The 13,799-nt window shown below is 33.5% G+C and overlaps 1 pseudogene; it reads right to left on the bottom strand.

Annotated features, from left to right (window-relative positions):
* Positions 1-1,870: 1,870 nt before the first annotated feature.
* Positions 1,871-13,799, bottom strand: part of LOC124994537 (UDP-glucuronosyltransferase 2A3-like) — an 83,743-nt pseudogene continuing 71,814 nt past the window's right edge.

Raw genomic sequence — 13,799 nt, 5'->3', positions numbered from 1 at the left:
GAGTCAATCTCTTCCTCCTGACACTCCAGAATTTGGATTAAAACTCATGTACAAAAGAGCAGCGATGACTGGAATGGGGACTATGCATTAATGTTCAGCATGAATGTTATCACTAAAATCAGTCTGGTTACTGATGCTGCCATGCCCTTTATCTCTTAATAGCAATTATCTCCCCACTGCTTCCCAAGAAGGCTTTTACTCTCTAGAATTCTAGCTAGCTACAGGTAACAGATTGTCTGCTCACCCTCTACCCTACAGGATGCATCAGAAGAACTTATAATCACGGTAGCATTTCTGCATGAAATTCAGTGGACATAAAGTACTAGTGAAAATCATAGTGTCAATCTTCACGCTGAACATGACCAGGTAATATATTAATAGGAAAAGAAATACAACAAGGTCAAATGTCCACAAAATTTGCAGATTTTTATCACGTTCTCATTACTTAATGACAGTTGTCTAAGATTTAAGTTAAAAGACCATACCTTAGGTATTTGAAGGGATAAACTGAAGGATATATTCTATGTTTTAAGTCATAACCTGATACTTGATGTCTTTTTATTTTAGTTTGAGTACCTAAGTCTGGAAGTCAAGAAGTTGAAAAGGAGAATGGGGCAAATAAGAAGTAGTCTTTACTCTTTCTCTCTGAAAATTTTGTCTTTCATTATTATGATCTGGAGTTAGAAAGTTTGGGGGTTGCATTTTCAGGGAAGAAATAATTCAACCCAGGATTAGGGTCATGATTACTTAGATTGGAAGATATGAGTGTTCTATTATTATTCTGTTTTTCTCTTTTACAAATTCAGTTATAGAAAGCAATGCTATCTTGTATATGTGGTGACTGGTCCAACTAAGTTGCAGAAACACGTTGGGTGCAGGCAAAATTCTGTCTAGTATTCAGCACATTACTTGGATACAACTCAAATCTCTGATGTTCAATAGTAAAGTACAATGGAAAGTTGTGAGAAATGTCAAGAAACATGTTATCATATTGATTTGGAATTGATGAATTTTGGTTCATCCTGCCAGTGAACCTTAAGCACTGGAGAAGTGGCAAGAGGATACCCTGTTCAAACACATGGAATGTATATGAACAAAATAAGGTAAATTATCAACTTCACCCTCTCCTGCAGCTCCAAGGGATATGAAAGAGCTATGCAGAAGCATTGTATTGATGTGCCCAGGCTCTGTTTAATGGTGTCTAGAATTTTCATATCAGAAAGTTTTAGGAATGACATTAAAAGAAGTCTACTCCCAAACTTTTTTTTTTTAAATCAAAATTCATACCATAGTTACATGGACATACTATAGTTACCCAGGAATTTCTGCCAGATGAAACTTCTTTGTGATGATATTTAGGAAAAAGAAGACACTAGCAGGATATCAAAAAGCAGGGGGAGAAAAATCCAATGAGCTGGAACTCTTGAGTAGTAGTGAATCTTTTATGACATGGTGACCAGTCTCAGGGAACAAAAGGGGGCCTGAGCCTCAGCAGGGCTCAACTCACAGAATAAATATTCTACTGCTCCTTGGAGGTATTCCAACTGCACAAAACAACCTGATAAGGGAGTCAACATAAAAACTCTTAATTAAAATATAGTAAAGTGGTAAAACTCAAAACACATCCATATGAATCAGATTTTTTAAAGGTTGTTCAAATATATCAAATGCATTTTGAGCCTTCACAAAACATTTAATTTGCATTATCTGTAATATATATATTCATGATGGTATACATGTCATATAGTTACTTTTTAAAATGAAGTCATTTTCAACATATCACTTTAAAATGAGTAAAAATTTAAAAATTTTCACTAAGCCAACGAATGTCATTTATGTCAATTTCTATGTCAGATACTAAAAAGGAAACAAACTATGCATACCATTAAGTTTAAAAAAGTTAAAGAAAGTAAAATTTTAATATATTTGATAATTTAATGCAGAGATGATTCAAATAGCAGTATTTGCCTTTAATTACTGTTTTCCTTGGCAAATATTTATTATGCCATATTCTTGTTCAAGCTGATAGACTCATGTATCTTTAGAATGAGTATTATTAGATTAATTTAAAGTTGTAGAAGATACAGAGTGGAAACAATGATCTCAAATTGAAAACAGGAATTTTTGACAGAAAATTAAATGATGATAAATACAGATAAAAAGTTATGAATAGTAATGTTTAAAACATAATTAATTGATACTTATCAATAGTACTGTCACTTAAATTTTTTTTTAAAATAACTAATTATGTTCTGTGGTCCTGATTATTTTTTCTAAAAATGATCTCTTCAACTTTATTGCTGATTCTGAAAAAAAATTTTGATGACTTCCTCTTCTGGAAACAGTACCTAAATCCATCCAGTAGAGGACACACAAGAATATTTGTTGAAGAAAAGCAGAAAAAGACAATGATTACCTAAATGTGTTCAATGAAAATTTTGTAGACCTACTGTGATGGACCATCAGTTATAAATCCATGCTGTAATCACTGTAACAGTAAAGAAGCAAAAGAGTTATTATTTAAATTTAAAAATAAATTTAACTAATTTCCTATGGTGGTTCTTAGATTTGTGTAGTATATGGGGACTTTTGAATTTGACTCCTGATTTCCCTACATCCATCAAATTCCATTTACACTTTGTGCCTGTCCCAGGGTTCAGTATCTTGTTAGTCAGCATATAATTTGATGTTAAAATTTTTAAATTACTTATGAAAAGAACATACGTAGACGTAGTAATGTCCCTGCGTCAGGAAAGTGAGAGGAAGATGGTAAAGACACCTGGGAAAGAAAGAATGGAACACACTCACTAGTTAATGATCATATTGAACTCTAGGTTTTTCCCTAGACCAAGTCAAAGGACTAGGATTTTGGTTTGTTTTGCTTTGTTTTTCCTTTTGTGCCACTGTGGATTGAACCCAGTGCATCCTAGGCAAGCACGCGAACAACTGAACTACTCCTCCAAGCCAGATTGGGATATCTGAACACAGCATGCAGATGGGTTGTCAGTCATCTCTTGAAGGATGGAGTTAATAGGATTTCCCCGTTCAGGACTTTGTCAAACTTAGAAAGGTCTGTTCCCTCTTTTTCTTCATCTATTCCCTCTTTTTCTTCTTTCCTGTCTTACCAATTTTTTGACAAGAAAATAACATTTTGTGACTATGAATATAAAAGTTGCCACACAACCCAGTAAGAACCCAATCACATCTAAAGAGTGATACTGGAACCAGGTGAGGTCATGGGAGTCTGGCCTGAGGTGCTTGGCTCCTTTGTGGCGCATGACAAACTTGATCCAGAAGACTGCTCTGTCCAGGGGCTTTATAGGCTGATTATGGTGAATTCTTGATAACCTCATAGCATTCTCTTTATAACTAAAAGACACAATGCATAAAAATTAGTTTTGATTATCATTTTTTACTGTAGTTAAGTTCTATGTTGTACAAGTCAAATGTTATACGATGTGTTATACTAGCCAAAATTCATAGACATGTTGAGGGAAAGTTTATCTTGCATGAACTTACTGAGTTGCCCGGGGTTTTAAGAGTCATAACAGGGTAGACGTGCAAGATTCTTAACACAATGTGATTGTTAGGCGTACAGATATAGATAAGAAAGGAATGGAATATTTATTTGTGAATGGATAACCTTATTTTTCAAGGAAATAATTGATTTTATGTGAGCTATATTGTCTGGAACTTTTAAGATCAAGATGTGATTGACCCAATATTATTGGATAATATCATTTAAAACATCAATATGCATGGTCACTGACATTTAACTACTTTATATGACAAACATGGGGAACTCGTCATAAACATTAATGACTCACTTTACAGTGTTGAGATCTTTGCAGTGTGCTAATTACTCCTTTGCACACATTTGCATATTTGAGATGAAAATGACAATGTCTTTATTGGCCGTGTTAGGACCGAAGGGAAACATTAGGATAATTTAAAAAGTAGCATATCCAAGTACACTGATTTCTTGAAGCTAATAAAAATGTCTCCCTAGAATGAGATCACCTAATCAACATGGCACTAAAATATCAAGAGTCATAGTTAACAGCTCTAATCATTTCTCAAACACAATTGGGTAGAAGTCTATGTATTTAAAACTTCATTTGAAGTTTCCTAGTAGCCTAGCCAGAATTTTAGTCGGTTTCACATTGGGTTATGTCTTAAGTAAAATTTCCAGACTGGCTTTCATGGAGATGAGAGCAGGTTTGTGGTTTGGGGCGATATATCCTGGTGTTGGCAAGACAGTTTTATGATCAGGGAAAGGGAGTGTACTCATCTTTCACAAGTGACTATAATGCACTACATCCAGAGGGTGAGATTATCAACATGCATTCTTTGTGTATAATGAAGAAGAGTCATGCCGCCATTCACCTCCATTGAACTATATAGGAAAGGTCATTCTATTGCATTTTAGGCAAAGTGAAGTAGTTATCAAAACATTTTTCTGGGGATGGAGTTGTGGCTTAGTGGTAGAGCACTTGCCTAACATGTGTGAAGCACTGGGTTTGATTCTCAATGCCACATATAAATAAATAAGTTAAAAAAATAAGGCCTATCAACATCTAAAAGATATTAAAAAAAAAAAAAACTTTTTCTGCCAATCAAATATTTGTTAAGATTTTCACTCTTCTCAGATTGAGAATATATATAAATTCTATAGATAAATGTATACAGATGAATGCATATAAACTATGTCTTTTTAATGAATAAGACAGAATAATCAAGAAAAGTGTTCGTCAATGTATTATTTCATATCTTAATGTGCTGCTTCATATTTATGATACAATATTTTGAATAATTAAAATTACTATGATTTATATATTCCAATGTAATATTTTGTGCTTATATGTTTTTTAGAATAAGACAATGGAATACCATAAATCCATATTTATTCTCTGCATTTTACCATCCTTGTGTGTTCAGGATAATCTCAGCTGTAGTATTAGGTTGAGGGTTACTATGAATACATTTTAAATAGACAACTGTTAGTATTTACTTGGAAATATCTATGAGTATTAATAATTCCATTTTCTTGAATCAAAACTTTAAAAATTAATAAAATTCAATGGACAGTCTATACATTAGAGTTAAAAAGAATCACAAAATAGATCTACTTTCATGTGTAATAAAATGAACCAAATTATCAGTGAGTAACATCTTTGTAAGAATGTAATCAATTAGATATCAAGATCAAAATTTACAGGGAAAAATAATCATACTAAGAATTATTGAAATTCCTAACCCCTAGCTATCTCATAAATTATGATGTCATTAATATCCTGAAGATTATAAGTCATTCAGAAATAACTGTTACCTAAAAGCAGTGTTTAAAACACTGTTTAACACTGAGTAGTAGTAGTTATTTTGAGTGTTTAATATTGGGAACATTACTGCTTCTATTTTGTAGTTAATAAATGGCTTATGATATTTAAATATTTTTATTCATGACATTATACAAATAATCCAGAAAACAATGTAAGTTCTTCTATTATATGGTGCTTATTTTGCAAAACATTGGTAGATTTTTTGAAGCCAAGTTTTGTTGCTGTTATTGTTGTTATTTTATTTTCATCTCAGGAAACCATTTTACCAGTTGGGAATAAAATAAATGGTTTTACATTAGTCAAGCTATATTATTTGAAAATAAACCGATTACAAAGTTATTAGGTAGTGGAACTTTCCTAGGATTACCGATAACATAATCACTGACAGAGAAGTCTTTAAAAGTAGCAGTACTCACGAAGGTTCATAAATGACTGTTCTCAAGGCACTGAGCAAATCCGCACTTGTCATTGTGTTGAAGTTCACCTCCACAGCTGCTCCTTTGGCCTTCATGTGAGCGATGTTATCAGGTTGATCAGCAAACATGGGGATTCCCACTATAGGGATCCCATGATAAATAGCTTCATAGATCCCATTAGTTCCACCATGAATGAAAAAACTTTGGTTTTAGGATGACCTAGTTTGGGAATAGAGTGAGAAGTTTGCATGGATTTCAAGCTAAGACATTGGCAAAATTTCAGAGCTGGAAGGGACCAAAAAACTATACTATATAAGTCACTGAAGATGTAACATTTGTTTTCTGGTTTTCATTTTTGTTTTTGTTTTGTGGAAAAGCTTACCACATAACACAATGCTACTCTAGAAAACTGTGATCCCAGAAAGAGAATAAACTCTTCTTCATTGTCTGGGAAGGCATTACTGAGGTGGTGTTATCAGAGCTGGAACTGCAACTTGAAGTATGAGGAAAGTCTTAACAGAACTAGGGCATGAGTCTATGAACTTAATGGACAATTGTTTAATTTTTCCTGCTTTAAAACTGGAAGACAAAAATTGAAATATTTGATTATTAAATATTTTTAAATGCATTTGCTGCTATTTAACAGAACTTTTATGTGACAACACACTGTCACAAGCAATAACTTAACTTTTCTGTTACCCAGTTGTATAGCTTTTCTTCTCCCACAGTCTTACCAAGAAGGTCATTGTGATAGCCAATCAAAAATCCGAATATTGGCTCCTAGTGTGGCTGGCTTCTTTCCTATGTATTTCCATAAGACCTGTGGAAGACGATGCTATAATGTTGCAGGTACACACAGTGAGGTTGTGTTAAGTCTGTAGGCTTATTTAGGAATCTCATTCCTCCATATTGTAGGTGCCAGCTGAGAGCGAGCATAGAGAAAGAGTTCGTAGCTTGTAAACACTGAGGTATATATTAGGACTGCTCATGTCTATCTGTAAAGGCTTCTACTCAAAATCTATTAAGAATAGTATACATATTTTGAGGCTTATCGCTTTAAAATTAATGAAAGTGGTTCTTTAAATAAAAAATAGAAAACAAATAGGACTTGTCTAAAAAATCAGAACATGGAGGTTAAAAACAATAAGAGAAACACAAATTCTTTGTAAATTTATTTATTTCATTTCTACCTGTTCTGTTACACATGTAATTTTTTTCAACAATATAATTAGCTTTAGTTTTTTAGTGTTTTGTTGTTGTTGTTGATGGTATTTTCTTCATGGCTTTCCTTCCTCCTCCCTGCCTCCTTTCTTACCTCTGCCTTTTCATCTTTCTTTACTTTTGCGCTCCCTGTCTCTCCAGCAATCTGTCTTATTTCTTTAACTTTCTGGAAGGGGGATTAAGTAAGGATTTCCTTATAGACTACTTTTAAAAGAGTATTTAAAATTAGGATATTAACCATTTTTGTACATATTTTTCTTCTGGGGTATAAGGCAAATTTTAAGAAATAAGAATGGAAATAAAATCCAGATTATAAAATGCCTAATTAGCATATGTACCTAACTACCATCCTATGTAGTTTAACTAATATATAAGTATAAAAGTACCAGGATGGATTATGAATAGGATTATACAGAGAATAGAATATAGACTTCTAATTACAAAAATCAAGGTAAATTGAAAACAAATTACAAATGCATATTGCTTGAAATACTCATGTTTTTTCTTTTTAACTGTAGAATATTCAGTTGGGAAAGAATAAGTGAATCTTAACTTCTACTTCTAAGGCAACTACACTTTGATAGAGTTTTTAAAAGACTCAGAAATTTGGAGTATATTTTTTAGCATGATTTTCTCTACTCTTCGTATAATCTTTCTCTTTTCCCGCATGATGGAGCTAACATACTTCAGAACTAGTCCATGAGTAGTTCAAGAGCAGTCCATGTAAGCCAAAATGTTACAAGTGGGCTAATATTTACACCTCTATTCTATTAAAAACAAATGATTACAAAGTGAGTTCCCATAGAAAAGTCAAGGTGCAGTCAGCAAGTGATCAAATATACCTAAGTATAAGTTTTTAATGTTATATAAATATTTACTTAACACTGGTGTCAGTTATGCTTAGTGTTCATGAGTTCCAGCATCCATCTGGGAAGAGTACTCTTAGGCAAATTGTTTATCCCATTAGTAAGAAGCTGTTGACCAGAGTTTCAGGTTGTACCAACCTTCTGTGGAAGTTGGACAAGGGCCGAGGCAATGAAATTGTCCTTTTCTTCTGTGAGGTTTTTGACCATTGACCCCAGAGAAAACACCACAACACCATCTTCACCTGAGCTCTGGACAAAGTCTTCCATTTCCTGCAGACATACATTCTTTCTATTAAAAAGTGCAGCATCATGAGGAAAAACATGTTTGCCTATACTTCTAAGAAGAAGAAGTAAAAAGTAATGTCAGAGAAATTGTTAGACTAGTTCTGTCTTCTGACACATAATTACATGTTTATTTGAAAAGAAGTATATCCCTGAAATTTATGGCTAAAGTATATCATAAGTGATTGCAAGTATAAATAAGAATCAAATCACCACAGAAACGTATAGGCAATGATGGCAGCTCATCTCATGGCAAGTGGAACTGTTATTCTCAAGGTATCATTTTCCCAACCAACAGAGTTATCTACAAACTTGTAAAACTATTTCATGACAGGAAGCCCAAGAAAGGATCCAGACCTAGGCTTTTAAAAGTATGCCTGTTACACCCAACAATGTACCTTCTTTTGAGACAAACTTTCAAGATAATTTTCAGAAGAATCCACTTTTCTGATTAATAGGGCTATGAAGAAGTTTGTTAAAAATGTGATATATAGTAAAATATTTTGGAGGGAGATATCATAGTTTATCTATAGCTACAATAATAATCACATTTTTAATATAGTACATTTAATTTGAGCCTTAGAGCAGAACTAAAGTACAAATTCCTATGTAATTAAAATTCCCTTAGTCACTACTTAGAGATTTGCAAATTGGGCACTGCAAAGTCCAGGACTGGAAACATTTACATAATAATCTATGTGAATGCCGCCTTCTAAAGGTATGTTCTATTTTCTTTGTGCAACTATTTGTGTTTACTCTGTTAACACTCTATCTCTCAGTTAATGGCTAGTAAATTATTGGGGGAGGGGCAATGTGTTGAGAGAGAATACACTGTAATTACCACCTTGCTTAATATCAGCAGAGTGTCTCTGAGGTGCTAATAATTGTTTTCTCCTAAACAGGTGTTCATCAAGCAAGTCAAAACACCCAAACACACACACACACACAAAACCACACTGATCTGTATTTTTGACTTAACTGGGTCCATTACTTCTTTATTCTATTCATCTAGTGACTAGCATAACTCATTCATCACACATAAAGCTATGATTGGTAGTCATACTCCTCGAAGCCTGTATCAATAAGTAATCTGGGTATGGAATTGAATCACTAGCACTTCTTGTAAACCATGTCTAAGTTTTTTTTGTGTGTAATTATTCATGTGAAGGGGGGAAAAAACGGATGAATAGTATGGTAAGGGTATTATCTAGTGATTATGGATGTGTTATATCTCTCTCTGTGTATTTTTTTAGTTATTGTTTTGTTAACTCCTGTACTGACCGTACTCAGCAAAGCTTCTCTGCATCCATAAACTTGTCTGCTAAGTAAAGCACATTCATAATATTGAAATGAAATTTTAAACTTAGGTATGTTTTATTTATGTTAAACAGAAGTCAAAAACTCTCCTGGGAACTCCATTTGACCTGCAGCCTACTAAGGAGAATATCATTGACCTACAAACCAGATAAAAAAATGTTTTGTCTCCTCACTTACCCCTATTAATAATTAACAATAATGTTCTTACCAAGGTGATCTAATGATTTATTTCCTAAAACTTATTTCTGTCCAATATTTCTGGCATTCCAAATTTATTCATTGAAAACTTTGGAATTTGACATACAATTTTATTTTTCACTCAAAAACCAAATATTAATCATGCTTATAGAAAACAATGATATTATTTAGACTCTCTCTCTCTCTCTCTCTCTCTCTCTCTCTCTCTCTCTCTCTCTCTCTCTCTCTCTGTTAATAACGATTAGGTTTATTTTGACCACATGAGGAATGCTGGCGGTCAGAAGGTACATGTGAGCTTCACCATGTAAAGAAAGAAAAAATGACCATGTATCCCTTTTTCCTCCCCAGAGAACAACTCTAAGGGACATGAGCAGGGTTGGCTCACTCCTCGAAATTGGATCTCATCTCTGGTATGATTTCACATACACTGGCAGGGACATATTTTGTATTTAAATTACTGCTAAGTCATTATGACATGAAATTTTCTCTTGTATCCATGCTTCTCAGCCACAGTGTTTGAGAAACCTTGTTTTCTCTCAATGCTTCTTCACAATACCTTTCTTTAAGAGAATTCCATAAGACCCAGGCTGCCTTCCATATCTTCCAGGGTCAAGGCTGAGGCCCCTTGGGGTAGCTGGAAACACTTGGGGCGGCCACTGCTCAGGAACTGAGGTTCTGCTGTCTCTTGCCTGCTTGCTGAGGTGTCTGAGTGACCAGTGCTGCCACAGCCCAAGGACTGGATTGCAGGACCAAGGAGGGAGAGATGGGGGTCACTATTCAGCTGGTTATTCCCAGTAACTCATGGAGTGAAGGCTCAGGCCTGTGACTGTGCAGCATTGTGTTGGCAGTTGTCCAGAAGTGGGGACCTGAGGCTGAGGCTGTCTTTGAATTTGTGATCTTCCTGACTCAGCCTACTGAGCTGCTGGGATTATAGGCATTGTGAGTCTTTCAGTTTTATTATTAATTCTGTATGTTGATGACTGTCAATTTATTTTTAATGTTTTCTACCAACACTGAGACCTTGTACTACCCAAACAATTTTCAGAAATCACATGAAAATCCCTTTTAGGCAAAAACTAAACTCATCATAACTTTGTGCTTTTTTTTCACCAATTGTTACCTCTGATAATAAAGGTTACTACTATGCAATAACCCTCAGGATTAAAATCTAGGAATGCTACTTTGTTCCATGTCCTCCCTTAATATTTATCTTCTTATTCATCAAATCCTGTGCAATTCACAAGGAATTCTCATGAAGGTATCTTTCTCTATCAACCTTTTGGAAAGTGTGCCTGGTGATACTTTCTTCATGCAAGTGGAAGACCAAAGTGTTCACCTTGGTGATTCCCATGGTTCTACTACCTGTCCCTGTACACAGTATCCACACTAGAGATGCAGGTATTTTTTAGTATACAACTGGAATTATTCTTTTTGGCTACAATCTCATGTAATTCCAGAAAACCTAATATAACTCAAAAAAGACCCCCCAAAATAAGGAAAATAACCGGGAAGTGACAGACTGAAGTGATTCAACAACATATCTGTGTTATAGGAGCTATAAACTTTAAAGAAAAATGGGACAATTTTCATTATCATAGACCTACCTTAGGTAAAGTTTTGGCAGGTTTGTTGAAATATTGTAAGTTTTCATCAGGATGAGAAAACGTCAATGGTGTGTATAAGGACATATCAATCCAACAATGTTCTACACTACTGCAGTTAAATAAGAAAACAATTATGTGAACAAAGAAGATCTAGGTGCTGGTCTAATGATATTTTGTTTTGTATATAATCCAAAAGAAAATACTAATAAGTCATTAGAATTTGTGACAGTTTAAATTTTGAAAGTTAAGGCTAAATATAAGTAACAATGTCTGTGCACAAGCAGATGAAAATTTAATCTAAATTTTTTTAAATTTAAACTTGAATACATTCTAAACGATTGTATAAACTAGGGGGTCAATTGTATCTCATTCTTTGATTCCCAACATCAACAAAACCATGTGTAAACTATATTTTAGGATTATAAAATCTTATTTAAACTCACAATAATAAAACATCTAACATTTTCATGGACAACAAAGGTCTACATTCATAAGGATGTCCAATTTCCCAAATTGATCTGCAGATTCATTGTAAACCTTACTACAATATAAAAATCAGAAGATTCATTGAACCTGACAATTTCTATAGAACTTTATATGTGCCTCTAAAAACCTACATGGAAAAGCAAAGAGCCAAAAATAATGAAGAAACTCCTGTCAAAGAGTTACAACGGAAATAGGAATTATCTTACAGATGACAAGAAAGTAAAGGAAAGTAAGTAGGATAACAGCAACAAAACCACTTTGATAACAAAAGTTCTGAATGACAAAGCAACCATTTCAGATATGTATGAGAATGAAGGAGCCTTCAACAAACATTGATGGAAAACTCCCCATTCCTGTGCAAAAGTAGAAGAACGAAATGAGATGAGAAAGGTTGAGAAGGAATGATTCAGAGAAGAGGATATAGAATTGAAGAAAAGTAAAATGCAAAGAAACTGATCCATCTTACAAAATATGCAAAAATAAAATTTTAAGTAGATTAAAATCTTCAAAAAAAGGAGCAAAAGAATAGTCTCTTTCAGTCAATTAAGTAGAAAATAATTTCCATTGCTCTAATAGAACAGAAGACATATACCAGAATGCTCTCAGCATTATACAAAAACTATAAATAGATAGTTGTCTTGCTATAGTTACATGGTAGAACACTACAGAATACATAAATGTATCATAAAATTAGTATTAAATGTAAGTATCAAGTGCAAGCATCCATTTGTACACTATTTAGAAAAAATAAACAATATAATGTTTAGAAAATAACATCCATGTTAGTACTGTCAAAGTTTGCAAAAGGATGTTAAAACCAACTACGCAAGATGATTTCTAAACTATTGGTAGCAATCTCTTAACTACAGGAAATAAAAATGTTCATTCTATTATTTCAAGGATTCACTTAAATTAGACTAAAGTTTATATGTCAGTAGGTGCACTGAAAAAAATATTTGTAATATTTTTTACAGAAAAGTCCTACAATGCCTAAAATGATAGAACAAGTTACAGGTCAAAAGATAAAGAACCCACTAGAAAATGGAATAACTGTATTTGCTGCCCAACTTCAGAAAGGTCTGAGGATAAATGCTATGTGGCTCAACAAGATTAGAAGGCATCATGGCAGAGACACAAATACAATCAATTCAATTTAATGCTTTTTGTAGTGGCAGAGTTGGAACAACACAAGTACTTCTCAGAACTGAAGTAATTCAGTGATTTCTTATATCAAAAAATTAATGTTATTATGGTAATTCCAAGAATGGTGAAAAGGTTATGAATTTTAATGGAAAGATTTTCACATCTGCACCGGGTTAAAAAAAATAGACATGTATATTTAGCATTTGTCCCTAGTGGACAAAAACAATTATGTACGGACTAATGCTAAATATAGCATAGAACATGTCTTAATATGAAGACAAGCTAATGGTGCTTGCAGGAAATGAAAAGTCAGCTATTTTTAATTTAAATACACTTTGCTCCTTTTGAATTTTTTTAGCCATTTGTTATTTGTCCTTTTATTGACACTTTTATTGAATTAAATTATATTCTTGGTGCATTGCATTTGCCTAGTAAGTAAGGAATATGGAAAAATGAAGGAATAAAATCAATGAGAGCTGGGCACAGTGGCACATGCCTATAATGCCAGTGGCTTGGGAATCTGAGGTAGGAGGATCCCAAGTTCAAAGACAGCCTCAGCAACTTAGTGAGGTCCTAAGAAACTCTATAAGACTTTGACTCTAAATGAAATGCCAAAAGAAAAAAAACAGTCAATGAGACACTTGCACCAAAAGGAAAATCTTTTAAGAATTACAGATTAATTTGCCATAGAGTTTAAGGATTACATTTCAACTATAAGCGTTATATAGACAAAATCCCATTCCTTTTCTCTGTTTAAGCAAATGTCTCTGAAAATAGTTTTGAAATAGGGAACCACCCTAATTTTCAAAATAAAGAGAACCTACTCTATTCTTCTAGTAAAAATAAACATTTGGAAATATATTGATTTTCTAAATTTGCTTTTTTCTGATAATTTAAACACCTATGATAAGGTCAGAAGTAAAGAGC

This window comes from Sciurus carolinensis, chromosome 10 (genome assembly GCF_902686445.1).
Source record: "Sciurus carolinensis chromosome 10, mSciCar1.2, whole genome shotgun sequence".
Lineage (NCBI taxonomy): Eukaryota > Metazoa > Chordata > Mammalia > Rodentia > Sciuridae > Sciurus > Sciurus carolinensis.
This window is presented reverse-complemented; position numbering and strand designations above follow the sequence as displayed.